The sequence below is a fragment of the Pseudophryne corroboree genome, chromosome 2, assembly GCF_028390025.1.
Source record: "Pseudophryne corroboree isolate aPseCor3 chromosome 2, aPseCor3.hap2, whole genome shotgun sequence".
Lineage (NCBI taxonomy): Eukaryota > Metazoa > Chordata > Amphibia > Anura > Myobatrachidae > Pseudophryne > Pseudophryne corroboree.
In genome coordinates, this window is record NC_086445.1 from 247,002 (window position 1) to 261,643 (window position 14,642).

Sequence of the window (14,642 nt, forward strand, 5' to 3'; positions counted from 1 at the left end):
CCCCTGTAACTGGTATTGGGGGAGAAGGCCAGGAGCAGAGCATTGTGTACCTGATGGAGCGGGTCACGTTGGAGGGTGTGATAATATAATATAATATAGATAATATAGATAATATATAACGCTGCTCCTCAGTGAGTGAAGTGCTGTGCGTGTTGCGGCCACTAGATGGCGCCCGGCGAGCCGTCACATTGACGGGCTGGTAACCAGATACAATAGTCAGGAATACAACGTGACCTTCTCAATATGGCGTCCTCGGTTGTTTCTCCGGAAGTGCGTCATCAGCAACCGGAAGTGGTGGAACGTTATTCAGGATTTGCACCGTAGAGAGATAACGGGACCACCGGGGAAAGCGGAAGTGCTCAGGTGATGCCAGACCGAGAGATTACCGGGTCCTCCCCTGTATATGTACACCCGGGGTGGGGTGGTCCTTCTCTCTGTGTGTACACCCGGGGTGGGGGTCCTCCTCTCTGTGTGTACACCCGGGGTGGGGGGGTCCTCCTCTGTGTATATACACCCGGGGTGGGGGGTCCTCCTCTGTGTGTGTACACCCGGGGTGGGCGGTCCTCCTCTGTGTGTATACACCCGGGGTGGGGCGGTCCTCCTCTGTGTGTATACACCCGGGGTGGGGGGGTCCTCCTCTGTGTATATACACCCGGGGTGGGGGGTCCTCCTCTGTGTGTATACACCTGGGGTGGGGGGGTCCTCCTCTGTGTATATACACCCGGGGTGGGGGGTCCTCCTCTGTGTGTGTACACCCTGGGTGGGGGGTCCTCCTCTGTGTGTATACACCCGGGGTGGGCGGTCCTCCTCTGTGTGTATACACCCGGGGTGGGGGGGTCCTCCTCTGTGTATATACACCCGGGGTGGGGGGTCCTCCTGTGTGTGTGTACACCCGGGGTGGGGGGTCCTCCTCTGTGTGTGTACACCCGGGGTGGGGGGTCCTCCTCTGTGTGTGTACACCCGGGGTGGGGGTCCTCCTCTGTGTGTGTACACCCGGGGTGGGGGTCCTCCTCTGTGTGTGTACACCCGGGGTGGGGGGTCCTCCTCTCTGTGTGTACACCCGGGGTGGGGGGTCCTCCTCTGTGTGTATACACCCGGGGTGGGGGGGTCCTCCTCTGTGTATATACACCCGGGTTGGGGGGTCCTCCTGTATGTATATACACCCGGGGTGGGGGTCCTCCTCTGTGTGGGTGCACCCGGGGTGGGGGGGTCCTCCTCTGTGTATATACACCCGGGGTGGGGGGTCCTCCTCTGTGTATATACACCCGGGGTGGGGGTCCTCCTCTGTGTGTGTACACCCGGGGTGGGGGTCCTCCTCTGTGTGTGTACAGCCGGGGTGGGGGGTCCTCCTCTGTGTGGGTGCACCCGGGGTGGGGGGTCCTCCTCTGTGTGTGTACAGCCGGGGTGGGGGGTCCTCCTCTGTGTGTGTACAGCCGGGGTGGGGGGTCCTCCTCTGTGTGTGTACAGCCGGGGTGGTGGTCCTCCTCTGTGTGTGTACAGCCGGGGTGGGGGTCCTCCTCTGTGTGGGTGCACCCGGGGTCGGGTTACATCCCCTGTGTGGGTACACCTGGGATGGGGCGACCTCCTCTGTATATATACATCTGGTGCGGGGATCCTCCTCTCCTGTATATGTATGCCATGTGCTATCTGCCTTCTTTATGAGTACCCTGGGGTTGGGGACCTCCTGTTCTGTGTCTACACGGGGGGAACTCTTCCTCTGTTTGCATTTGGGATGTTCTCCCACAGGGGACCTGTATCCCCATTTATGTGGTGCCTGGTAGAGGATTGGTGCACAATACTGCAGGACGCCTCAGAATACATAGTCTCCAATCCCAGGGCTCAGGTGTGAATGATCCTTCAGCATTGAGGCATTGGTGACTCCCGCCCTGAAGTGACCGGTGTCTGCAAGACGCTAATGCCGCTTTCAGACATGTGACCTGGGAGTTTGCCGGGTCTCCGCTCCATGACGCTGGTCGGGAGGAGGGGCGTGGACCTGATACTTAGTCCCAGGCTGTCTCCTTTCACACTTGCAGAAATCCAGGCTACAGCTGCATGTGTACAAGGCGTGTAATTGTCTATCGCTATCTCATATTGTCTATGCTGTGTACCCTTGCGCTGAGAGGATGTGGGGTCTCTCTTGTCCCCCACTTGAGGGAATGCTGTCCTCTCTGTCCATGGTAAAAGCCTCTGCAGCAGGTTCTGCAGCTGAGCAGGCAGGGTGTGACTGACGGACTTGCAGTCTGTATGTCTGTGTCCCTGGTGTGGATTTGGTTGGATTCATACACAGCAGCTCCAGTGACTCCTCTTACTGGCTTGGGCTCCATGAGGTCACTGTCCTATAAATGACGGGAGTGGCTCCAGCGGCCTGTATTGTGTGACTGTATAATGCAGATATTATATAAATTATTTGTTTTTGTTACAGGATTCTGCCTTGGCGGAGAATGGTTGGCTTCCTCCAAAAATCCCAGGTACAGTAATGCATCTTGCTGGGGAGGAACTGCAGCTAGGGGTCATGGAGAGAAGCTGGGGGTCTGTTAGCTACATAAGGTTCTTATCCCCATTTAGCACATTCAGGGGGTGTAATATAATGTGCTGCTGTTACATCAGAGATAAGCCCATGCATTCTGTTCAGCAGTGCAGAATCATTTTCCTGTGCGGCTCCATAGAACGGGGCAGATGTATTAACCTGGAGAAGGCATAAGGAAGTGATAAACCAGTGATATGTGCAAGATGATAAAGGCACCAGCCAATCAGATCCTAACTGTTAATATACATATTGGAGCTGATTGGCTGGTGCGTTTATCACCTTGCACATATCACTGGTTAATCACTTCCTTATGCCTTCTCCAGGTTACTACATCTGCACCACTGTGTGCTCATTAATGATGGGGGGGGGGGGACATACTGTAGGTTTGGTGGTCGGTATGAGAGGGTTATTACCAGGGTTTGTCAATCTCTTTAATTTAGTGGTTGGGGAAGATTTACTTTCCTTGGATTGCTGCAGTAGTGAGGGTACAGGACACCCGGAACCTACGATTACTCTCCTGCTGAGTATATATTGTACGTGATATAACACCACTGCGCAGTGTATATAACAAGGACAGGACGCATGGGGTAGAGAGGGCCGCGCTTGTGAGAGCCTACGTTCTGCTGTAAAGGGGGTGGTGAGATTAGGGAGAGGCAGATATGGGAAGGTCTAGCTGGGAGACTGGTGGGGTGTGGTAAAGGAGACGTCGGGAGAAGTGAGGAGGTAATTGATGGGGTGGAAAGGCAGAGGCCAGAAGCAGACTGTACTGCAGCAGCAGGGTAATATTGTGTGATGAGGTCGGCGGTGTAAGAAGGGGGTAGGCAGTTAGATGCTGTAGGAGATGGTGATCTGTGAGTAGGGGGCTGTGGCGTGGCAGGAGAAGCGGATTAGTCTGGCCACCGCATTCATCATGGACTGTGACAGGGCGAGGTGGGCGAGTGGAGGGACTGTGACAGGGAGAGGTGGGCGAGTGGAGGGACTGTGACAAGGCGAGGTAGGCGAGTGATAGGCCAGTGAGGAGATTACTGTGGTAGACGCGGCAGCAGATGTTTTCACCACAGCTACCTCCTGAGTGAGGACAGGGCAGGTGTTGTGGAGGAGGTGGTTACAGGCCTAGCTGAGCGACTGGATGCGAGTATAGGGGACTGGGGAGAGACACTGGTGCTGGCTGCAGTGAGGGAGATGTGTGTGACTGAGTCTATATACGGAGCAGAACAGAACTTGTATAGTGTGTGTGACTGAGACTGTATACAGAACAGAACTTGTATAGTGTGTGTGACTGAGTCTGTATACGGAGCAGAACAGAACTTGTATAGTGTGTGTGACTGAGTCTATATACAGAGCAGAACAGAATGTGTATAGTGTGTGTGACTGAGACTGTATACAGAACAGAACTTGTATAGTGTGTGTGACTGAGTCTGTATACGGAGCAGAACAGAACTTGTATAGTGTGTGTGACTGAGTCTGTATACAGAGCAGAACAGAACTTGTATATTGTGTGTGTGACTGAGTCTATATACAGAGCTGAACAGAACGTGTATAGTGTGTGTGACTGAGACTGTATACAGCGCAGAACAGAACTTGTATAGTGTGTGTGACTGAGTCTGTATACGGAGCAGAACAGAACTTGTATAGTGTGTGTGACTGAGTCTGTATACAGAGCAGAACAGAAATTGTATACTGTGTGTGACTGAGACTGTATACAGAGCAGAACAGAACTTGTATAGTGTGTGTGACTGAGTCTATATACGGAGCAGAACAGAATGTGTATAGTGTGTGTGACTGAGTCTATATACGGAGCAGAACAGAACTTGTATAGTGTGTGTGACTGCGTCTGTATATGGAGCAGAACAGAATGTGTATAGTGTGTGTGAATGAGTCTATATACGGAGCAGAACATGTATACTGTGTGTGACTGAGTCTATACAGAGCAGAACAGAACTTGTATAGTGTGTGTGTGACTGAGTCTGTATACGGAGCAGAACAGAACGTGTATAAGGTGTGTGACTGAGTCTGTGTACGGAGCAGAACAGAACTTGTATAGTGTGTGTGACTGAGTCTATATACGGAGCAGATCAGAACTTGTATAGTGTGTGTGACTGAGTCTATAGACGGAGCAGAACAGAACGTGTATAGTGTGTGTGACAGTCTATATACGGAGCAGAACAACTTGTATAGTGTGTGACTGAGTCTGTATGCAGAACAGAACGTATATAGGGTGTGTGACTGAGTCTGTATACGGAACAGAACTTGTATAGTATGTGTGACTGAGTCTGTATACAGAGTCTGTATAGTCAATAAAGAAGTGAAAATGAGTGCTGTCCGTGAGGAAATTTTCATTAAAAATATTATTTTTAATGTAAAAAAAAAATCACATATCACAAATAAAATGAAATTGCACATTAAGAAACGTTTCTCACAAAATATACATATATATTACACAATAAAAGCATACATAGAAATAAATCATTAGACGGCTGCAGTTTAGATAAGTATGAAGGATCCGCCTTAAAACCAGAATGATTCTAGCACACTGATACTTTTGCTCTCGCATTCCGTTCATTAAATACAATGTTGCTTGTTTTGGAAACAGTCCCAAATAATGAAACAAATGTAGCGATGTGATTGTTGTATTTACAGCCAGCTGAGAGGTATAAACGTAGCGATGTGATTGTCGTAGTTACACCCAGCTGAGAGGTATAAACGTAGCGATGTGATTGTTGTAGTTACAGCCGGCTGAGAGGTATAAACGTAGCGATGTGATTGTTGTAGTTACAGCCAGCTGAGAGGTATAAATGTAGCGATGTGATTGTTGTAGTTACAGCCAGCTGAGAGGTATAAATGTAGCAATGTGATTGTTGTAGTTACAGCCAGCTGAGAGGTATAAATGTAGCGATGTGATTGTTGTAGTTACAGCCAGCTGAGAGGTATAAATGTAGCGATGTGATTGTCGTAGTTACACCCAGCTGAGAGGTATAAACGTAGCGATGTGATTGTTGTAGTTACAGCCGGCTGAGAGGTATAAACGTAGCGATGTGATTGTTGTAGTTACAGCCAGCTGAGAGGTATAAATGTAGCGATGTGATTGTTGTAGTTACAGCCAGCTGAGAGGTATAAATGTAGCGATGTGATTGTTGTAGTTACAGCCAGCTGAGAGGTATAAATGTAGCGATGTGATTGTTGTAGTTACAGCCAGCTGAGAGGTATAAATGTAGCGATGTGATTGTAGTTACAGCCAGATGAGAGGTATAAATGTAGCGATGTTATTGTTGTAGTTAGAGCCAGCTGAGAGGTATAAATGTAGCGATGTGATTGTTGTAGTTACAGCCAGCTGACAGGTATAAATGTAGCGATGTGATTGTTGTAGTTACAGCCAGATGAGAGGTATAAATGTAGCGATGTGAGTGTTCTAGTTACAGACAGCTGAGAGGTATAAATGTAGCGATGTGATTGTCGTAGTTACACCCAGCTGAGAGGTATAAATGTAGTGATGTGATTGTTGTAGTTACAGCCGGCTGAGAGGTATAAATGTAGCGATGTGATTGTTGTAGTTACAGCCGGCTGAGAGGTATAAATGTAGCGATGTGATTGTTGTAGTTACAGACAGCTGAGAGGTATAAATGTAGCGATGTGATTGTTGTAGTTACAGCCAGCTGAGAGGTATAAATGTAGCGATGTGAGTGTTCTAGTTACAGACAGCTGAGAGGTATAAATGTAGCGATGTGATTGTCGTAGTTACACCCAGCTGAGAGGTATAAATGTAGTGATGTGATTGTCGTAGTTACACCCAGCTGAGAGGTATAAATGTAGCGATGTGATTGTTGTAGTTACAGCCAGCTGAGAGGTATAAATGTAGCGATGTGATTGTTGTATTTACAGCCAGATGAGAGGTATAAACGTAGCGATGTGATTGTTGTAGTTACAGACAGCTGAGAGGTATAAATGTAGCGATGTGATTGTTGTAGTTACAGCCAACTGAGAGGTATAAACGTAGCGATGTGATTGTTGTAGTTACAGCCAGCTGAGAGGTAACACATGTAGTGATGTGATTGTTCTAGTTACAGACAGCTGAGAGGTATAAATGTAGCGATGTGATTGTTGTAGTTACAGCCAGCTGAGAGGTATAAATGTAGCGATGTGTAGTGTTCATTCCAGCACCCTGCACCTTTCAAAATCCATGTAGTTCCTCTTTCCTGCCTGTGGTGTCACTCTCTGCTGTGGTGCTACTCAGCACACTCTGATCTGTTACTCAGTGCTGTGATACAGACCTGTGTGTGCCGAGAAGCACCAGAGCAGAGAGCGACACCCCAGGCAGGAGAGAGGAACTGCACAGGATTGGAAAGGTGCAGGGTGCTAGAATGAACACTAGATGTGATTGTTGTAGTTACAGCCAGCTGAGAGGTATAAATGTAGCGATGTGATTGTTGTAGTTACAGCCGGCTGAGAGGTATAAATGTAGCGATGTGATTGTTGTAGTTACAGACAGCCATGTGATGTGATTGTTGTAGTTACAGACAGCTGAGAGGTATAAATGTAGTGATGTGATTGTTGTAGTTACAGCCAGCTTAGAGGTATAAATGTAGCGATGTGATTGTTGTAGTTACAGACAGCTGAGAGGTAACACATGTAGTGATGTGATTGTTGTAGTTACAGCCAGCTGAGAGGTATAAATGTAGCGATGTGATTGTTGTAGTTACAGCCGGCTGAGAGGTATAAATGTAGCGATGTGATTGTTGTAGTTACAGACAGCTGAGAGGTATAAATGTAGCGATGTGATTGTTGTAGTTACAGCCAGCTGAGAGGTATAAATGTAGCGATGTGAGTGTTCTAGTTACAGACAGCTGAGAGGTATAAATGTAGCGATGTGATTGTTGTAGTTACAGCCAGCTGAGAGGTATAAATGTAGCGATGTGATTGTTGTAGTTACAGACAGCTGAGAGGTATAAATGTAGCGATGTGATTGTTGTAGTTACAGCCAGCTGAGAGGTATAAACGTAGCGATGTGATTGTCGTAGTTACACCCAGCTGAGAGGTATAAATGTAGTGATGTGATTGTTGTAGTTACAGCCAGCTGAGAGGTATAAATGTAGTGATGTGATTGTTGTAGTTACAGACAGCTGAGAGGTATAAATGTAGTGATGTGATTGTTGTAGTTACAGACAGCTGAGAGGTATAAATGTAGCGATGTGATTGTTGTAGTTACAGACAGCTGAGAGGTATAAATGTAGCGATGTGATTGTCGTAGTTACACCCAGCTGAGAGGTATAAATGTAGCGATGTGATTGTTGTAGTTACAGCCAGCTGAGAGGTATAAATGTAGTGATGTGATTGTTGTAGTTACAGCCAGCTGAGAGGTAGAAATGTAGCGATGTGATTGTCGTAGTTACACCCAGCTGAGAGGTATAAATGTAGCGATGTGATTGTTGTAGTTACAGCCAGCTGAGAGGTATAAATGTAGTGATGTGATTGTTGTAGTTACAGCCAGCTGAGAGGTATAAATGTAGCCATGTGATTGTTGTAGTTACAGCCGGCTGAGAGGTAGAAACGTAGCGATGTGAGTGTTCTAGTTACAGTCAGCTGAGAGGTATAAATGTAGTGATGTGATTGTTGTAGTTACAGCCAGCTGAGAGGTATAAATGTAGCGATGTGATTGTTGTAGTTACAGCCAGATGAGAGGTATAAATGTAGTGATGTGATTGTTGTATTTACAGCCAGATGAGAGGTATAAATGTAGCGATGTGATTGTTGTAGTTACAGCCGGCTGAGAGGTATAAATGTAGCGATGTGATTGTTGTAGTTACAGACAGCTGAGAGGTATAAATGTAGCGATGTGAGTGTTGTAGTTACAGACAGCTGAGAGGTATAAATGTAGTGATGTGATTGTTGTAGTTACAGCCAGATGAGAGGTAACACATGTAGTGATGTGATTGTTGTAGTTACAGCCAGCTGAGAGGTATAAATGTAGCGATGTGATTGTTGCAGTTACAGCCGGCTGAGAGGTAACACATGTAGCAATGTGATTGTTGTAGTTACAGCCGGCTGAGAGGTATAAATGTAGCGATGTGATTGTTGTAATTACAGCCAGCTGAGAGGTATAAATGTAGCCATGTGATTGTTGTAGTTACAGCCAGCTGAGAGGTATAAATGTAGCGATGTGATTGTTGTAATTACAGCCAGCTGAGAGGTATAAATGTAGCCATGTGATTGTTGTAGTTACAGCCGGCTGAGAGGTATAAACGTAGCGATGTGGTTGTTGTAGTTACAGCCAGCTGAGAGGTATAAATGTAGCGATGTGATTGTTGTAGTTACAGCCGGCTGAGAGGTATAAATGTAGCGATGTGATTGGTGTAGTTACAGCCAGCTGAGAGGTATAAACGTAGCGATGTGATTGTTGTAGTCACAGCCAGAGAGGTAACAAATGTAGCGATGTGATTGCTGTAGTTACAGCCAGCTGAGAGGTATAAATGTAGCGATGTGATTGGTGTAGTTACAGCCAGGTGAGAGGTATAAATGTAGCGATGTGATTGTTGCAGTTACAGCCGGCTGAGAGGTATAAATGTAGTGATGTGATTGTTGTAGTTACAGCCGGCTGAGAGGTATAAATGTAGCGATGTGATTGTTGTAGTTACAGCCGGCTGAGAGGTAACACATGTAGCAATGTGATTGTTGTAGTTACAGACAGCTGAGAGGTATAAATGTAGCGATGTGATTGTTGTAGTTACAGCCGGCTGAGAGGTAACACATGTAGCAATGTGATTGTTGTAGTTACAGACAGCTGAGAGGTATAAATGTAGCAATGTGATTGTTGTAGTTACAGACAGCTGAGAGGTATAAATGTAGCGATGTGATTGTTGTAGTTACAGCCGGCTGAGAGGTAACACATGTAGCAATGTGATTGTTGTAGTTACAGCCAGCTGAGAGGTATAAATGTAGCGATGTGATTGTTGTAGTTACAGCCGGCTGAGAGGTATAAATGTAGCGATGTGATTGTTGTAGTTACAGCCGGCTGAGAGGTATAAATGTAGCCATGTGATTGTTGTAGTTACAGCCAGCTGAGAGGTAACACATGTAGCAATGTGATTGTTGTAGTTACAGCCAGCTGAGAGGTAACACATGTAGCAATGTGATTGTTGCAGTTACAGCCGGCTGAGAGGTAACACATGTAGCAATGTGATTGTTGTAGTTACAGCCGGCTGAGAGGTAACACATGTAGCAATTTGATTGTTGTAGTTACAGCCGGCTGAGAGGTAACACATGTAGTGATGTGATTGTTGTAGTTACAGCCGGCTGAGAGGTATAAATGTAGCGATGTGATTGTTGTAGTTACAGCCGGCTGAGAGGTATAAATGTAGCGATGTGATTGTTGTAGTTACAGCCAGAGAGGTAACAAATGTAGTGATGTGATTGTTGTAGTTACAGCCAGCTGAGAGGTATAAATGTAGCGATGTGATTGTTGTAGTTACAGCCGGCTGAGAGGTATAAATGTAGCGATGTGATTGTTGTAGTTACAGCCAACTGAGAGGTATAAATGTAGCGATGTGATACTACAGATGTGATACTACAGCCGGCTGAGAGGTAACACATGTAGTGATGTGATTGTTGTAGTTACAGCCAGCTGAGAGGTAACACATGTAGTGATGTGATTGTTGTAGTTACAGCCGGCTGAGAGGTAACACATGTAGCGATGTGATTGTTGTAGTTACAGCCGGCTGAGAGGTAACACATGTAGTGATGTGATTGTTGTAGTTACAGCCGGCTGAGAGGTAACACATGTAGTGATGTGATTGTTGTAGTTACAGCCGGCTGAGAGGTAACACATGTAGTGATGTGATTGTTGTAGTTACAGCCAGCTGAGAGGTATAAATGTAGCGATGTGATTGTTGTATTTACAGCCAGCTGAGAGGTATAAATGTAGCGATGTGATTGTTGTAGTTACAGCCGGCTGAGAGGTATAAATGTAGCGATGTGATTGTTGTAGTTACAGCCGGCTGAGAGGTATAAATGTAGCGATGTGATTGTTGTAGTTACAGCCGGCTGAGAGGTAACACATGTAGCAATGTGATTGTTGTAGTTACAGCCAGCTGAGAGGTATAAATGTAGCGATGTGATTGTTGTAGTTACAGCCGGCTGAGAGGTATAAATGTAGTGATGTGATTGTTGCAGTTACAGCCAGCTGAGAGGTATAAATGTAGCGATGTGATTGTTGTAGTTACAGCCGGCTGAGAGGTATAAATGTAGTGATGTGATTGTTGTAGTTACAGCCGGCTGAGAGGTATAAATGTAGCCATGTGATTGTTGTAGTTACAGCCGGCTGAGAGGTAACACATGTAGCAATGTGATTGTTGTAGTTACAGCCAGCTGAGAGGTATAAATGTAGCGATGTGATTGTTGTAGTTACAGCCAGCTGAGAGGTATAAATGTAGCGATGTGATTGTTGTAGTTACAGCCAGCTGAGAGGTAACACATGTAGCAATGTGATTGTTGTAGTTACAGCCAGCTGAGAGGTATAAATGTAGCGATGTGATTGTTGTAGTTACAGCCGGCTGAGAGGTATAAATGTAGTGATGTGATTGTTGCAGTTACAGCCAGCTGAGAGGTATAAATGTAGCGATGTGATTGTTGTAGTTACAGCCGGCTGAGAGGTATAAATGTAGTGATGTGATTGTTGTAGTTACAGCCGGCTGAGAGGTATAAATGTAGCCATGTGATTGTTGTAGTTACAGCCGGCTGAGAGGTAACACATGTAGCAATGTGATTGTTGTAGTTACAGCCAGCTGAGAGGTATAAATGTAGCGATGTGATTGTTGTAGTTACAGCCAGCTGAGAGGTATAAATGTAGCGATGTGATTGTTGTAGTTACAGCCAGCTGAGAGGTATAAATGTAGCGATGTGATTGTTGTAGTTACAGCCAGCTGAGAGGTATAAATGTAGCAATGTGATTGTTGTAGTTACAGCCAGCTGAGAGGTATAAACGTAGCGATGTGATTGTTGTAGTTACAGCCAGCTGAGAGGTATAAATGTAGCGATGTGATTGTTGTAGTTACAGCCAGCTGAGAGGTATAAATGTAGCGATGTGATTGTTGTAGTTACAGCCAGCTGAGAGGTATAAATGTAGCGATGTGATTGTTGTAGTTACAGCCAGCTGAGAGGTATAAATGTAGCAATGTGATTGTTGTAGTTACAGCCAGCTGAGAGGTATAAACGTAGCGATGTGATTGTTGTAGTTACAGCCAGCTGAGAGGTATAAATGTAGCGATGTGATTGTTGTAGTTACAGCCAGCTGAGAGGTATAAATGTAGCGATGTGATTGTTGTAGTTACAGACAGCTGAGAGGTATAAATGTAGTGATGTGATTATTGTAGTTACAGCCAGCTGAGAGGTGTCTCTGAATGTTTTGACAAAGTAACATAGAGTTTAAAACACAGTCTCCAAAAAGGGCAATCGGTAAATTCTGATTGGTTGGTAAATAAAGGAGAGGGAATCCCTCGGCATACAGATGTTTTTAAAGTCTCCTCTCCCAGTAATCACTTTGGAAAAATTAATTAGTTAAATCCAACAAATGGTTTAGGAATAGTTCGTATTTAATTCCACTCTATGGCTTTTCCTTTGAGCATATGGTGGTGAGAACTGAGCTGTAATGAGACCGGGATTTGTATGAAAGTGCTTGTGCGGGAGCTCAATAGCAATCTCTTACTGGCTTCTTGATGGAAACCACCGGCGGTCTCGTGGGAGTATCCCGTGGTCAGGCTGCACAGCTCTATGACCTCTTTCCCCTCGGTGTGTGGGGTGGAATAGTCGGTGAAGCGCATTTTCCAAAACGGACTATCCTAGGTCCGGTAAAATACTCGGAAGCATCAGCCGCTGGCGCCGGGTGTAGTGAGAAGGTGCACTCGCTGGCGGAGACTGGGAGCTCAGAGTATGCTGTGTGGCTTGGAAGCGTCTACAGTAGCTTGCACTAGTAGTATCCCGGGTGTATACAGTAGCTTGCACTAGTAGTATCCCGGGTGTATACAGTACCTCGCACTAGTAGTATCCCGGGTGTATACAGTAACTTGCACTAGTAGTATCCCGGGTGTATACAGTAACTTGCACTAGTAGTATCCCGGGTGTATACAGTAGCTCGCACTAGTAGTATCCCGGGTGTATACAGTAGCTTGCACTAGTAGTATCCCGGGTGTATACAGTAGCTCGCACTAGTAGTATCCCGGGTGTATACAGTAGCTTGCATTAGTAGTACCCTGGGTGTATACAGTAGCTCGCACTAGTAGTAACCCGGGTGTATACAGTAGCTTGCACTAGTAGTATCCCGGGTGTATACAGTAGCTTGCACTAGTAGTATCCCGGGTGTATACAGTAGCTTGCATTAGTAGTAACCCGGGTGTATACAGTAGCTTGCACTAGTAGTATCCCGGGTGTATACAGTAACTCGCACTAGTAGTATCCCGGGTGTATACAGTAGCTTGCACTAGTAGTATCCCGGGTGTATACAGTAACTCGCACTAGTAGTATCCCGGGTGTATACAGTAGCTTGCACTAGTAGTATCCCGGGTGTATACAGTAACTTGCACTAGTAGTATCCCGGGTGTATACAGTAGCTTGCACTAGTAGTATCCCGGGTGTATACAGTACCTCGCACTAGTAGTATCCCGGGTGTATACAGTAGCTTGCACTAGTAGTATCCCGGGTGTATACAGTACCTCGCACTAGTAGTATCCCGGGTGTATACAGTACCTCGCACTAGTAGTGACCCGTGTGTATACAGTAACTCGCACTAGTAGTATCCCGGGTGTATACAGTACCTCGCACTAGTAGTATCCCGGGTGTATACAGTAGCTTGCACTTGTAGTATCCCGGGTGTATACAGTAGCTTGCACTAGTAGTATCCCGGGTGTATACAGTACCTCGCACTAGTAGTGACCCGTGTGTATACAGTACCTCGCACTAGTAGTATCCCGGGTGTATACAGTAGCTTGCACTAGTAGTATCCCGGGTGTATACAGTACCTCGCACTAGTAGTATCCCGGGTGTATACAGTACCTCGCACTAGTAGTAACCCGGGTGTATACAGTAGCTTGCACTAGTAGTAACCCGGGTGTATACAGTAGCTTGCACAAGTAGTAACCCGGGTGTATACAGTAGCTTGCACTAGTAGTAACCCGGGTGTATACAGTAGCTTGCACTAGTAGTAACCCGGGTGTATACAGTAGCTTGCACTAGTAGTATCCCGGGTGTATACAGTAGCTTGCACTAGTAGTATCCCGGGTGTATACAGTAGCTTGCACTAGTAGTATCCCGGGTGTATACAGTAGCTTGCACTAGTAGTATCCCGGGTGTATACAGTAACTCGCACTAGTAGTAACCCGGGTGTATACAGTAGCTTGCACTAGTAGTATCCCGGGTGTATACAGTAGCTTGCACTAGTAGTATCCCGGGTGTATACAGTAGCTTGCACTAGTAGTATCCCGGGTGTATACAGTAGCTTGCACTAGTAGTATCCCGGGTGTATACAGTAGCTTGCACTTGTAGTATCCCGTGTATATACAGTACCTCGCACTAGTAGTATCCCGGGTGTATACAGTAGCTTGCACTTGTAGTATCCCGGGTGTATACAGTACCTCGCACTAGTAGTATCCCGGGTGTATACAGTAGCTTGCACTTGTAGTATCCCGGGTGTATACAGTACCTCGCACTAGTAGTATCCCGGGTGTATACAGTAGCTTGCACTAGTAGTATCCCGGGTGTATACAGTAGCTTGCACTAGTAGTATCCCGGGTGTATACAGTAGCTTGCACTAGTAGTATCCCGGGTGTATACAGTAGCTTGCACTAGTATTATCCCGGGTGTATACAGTAACTTGCACTAGTAGTACCCTGGGTGTATACAGTAGCTTGCACTAGTAGTATCCCGGGTGTATACAGTAACTTGCACTAGTAGTATCCCGGGTGTATACAGTAACTCGCACTAGTAGTATCCCGGGTGTATACAGTAGCTTGCACTAGTAGTATCCCGGGTGTATACAGTAGCTTGCACTAGTATTATCCCGGGTGTATACAGTAACTTGCACTAGTAGTACCCTGGGTGTATACAGTAGCTTGCACTAGTAGTATCCCGGGTG

General features: G+C 46.3%; 1 protein-coding gene across 1 annotated transcript in view; it reads left to right on the top strand.

Annotated features, from left to right (window-relative positions):
- Positions 1–257: 257 nt before the first annotated feature.
- APBB1 (amyloid beta precursor protein binding family B member 1) overlaps positions 258–14,642 on the top strand; it is a 121,654-nt gene continuing 107,269 nt past the window's right edge. Inside the window, exons 1-2 of the mRNA XM_063950771.1 lie at positions 258–363; positions 2,423–2,468. The gene's annotated coding sequence lies outside the window, so the exon portion shown is untranslated. The remainder of the gene's footprint in view (positions 364–2,422; positions 2,469–14,642) is intronic.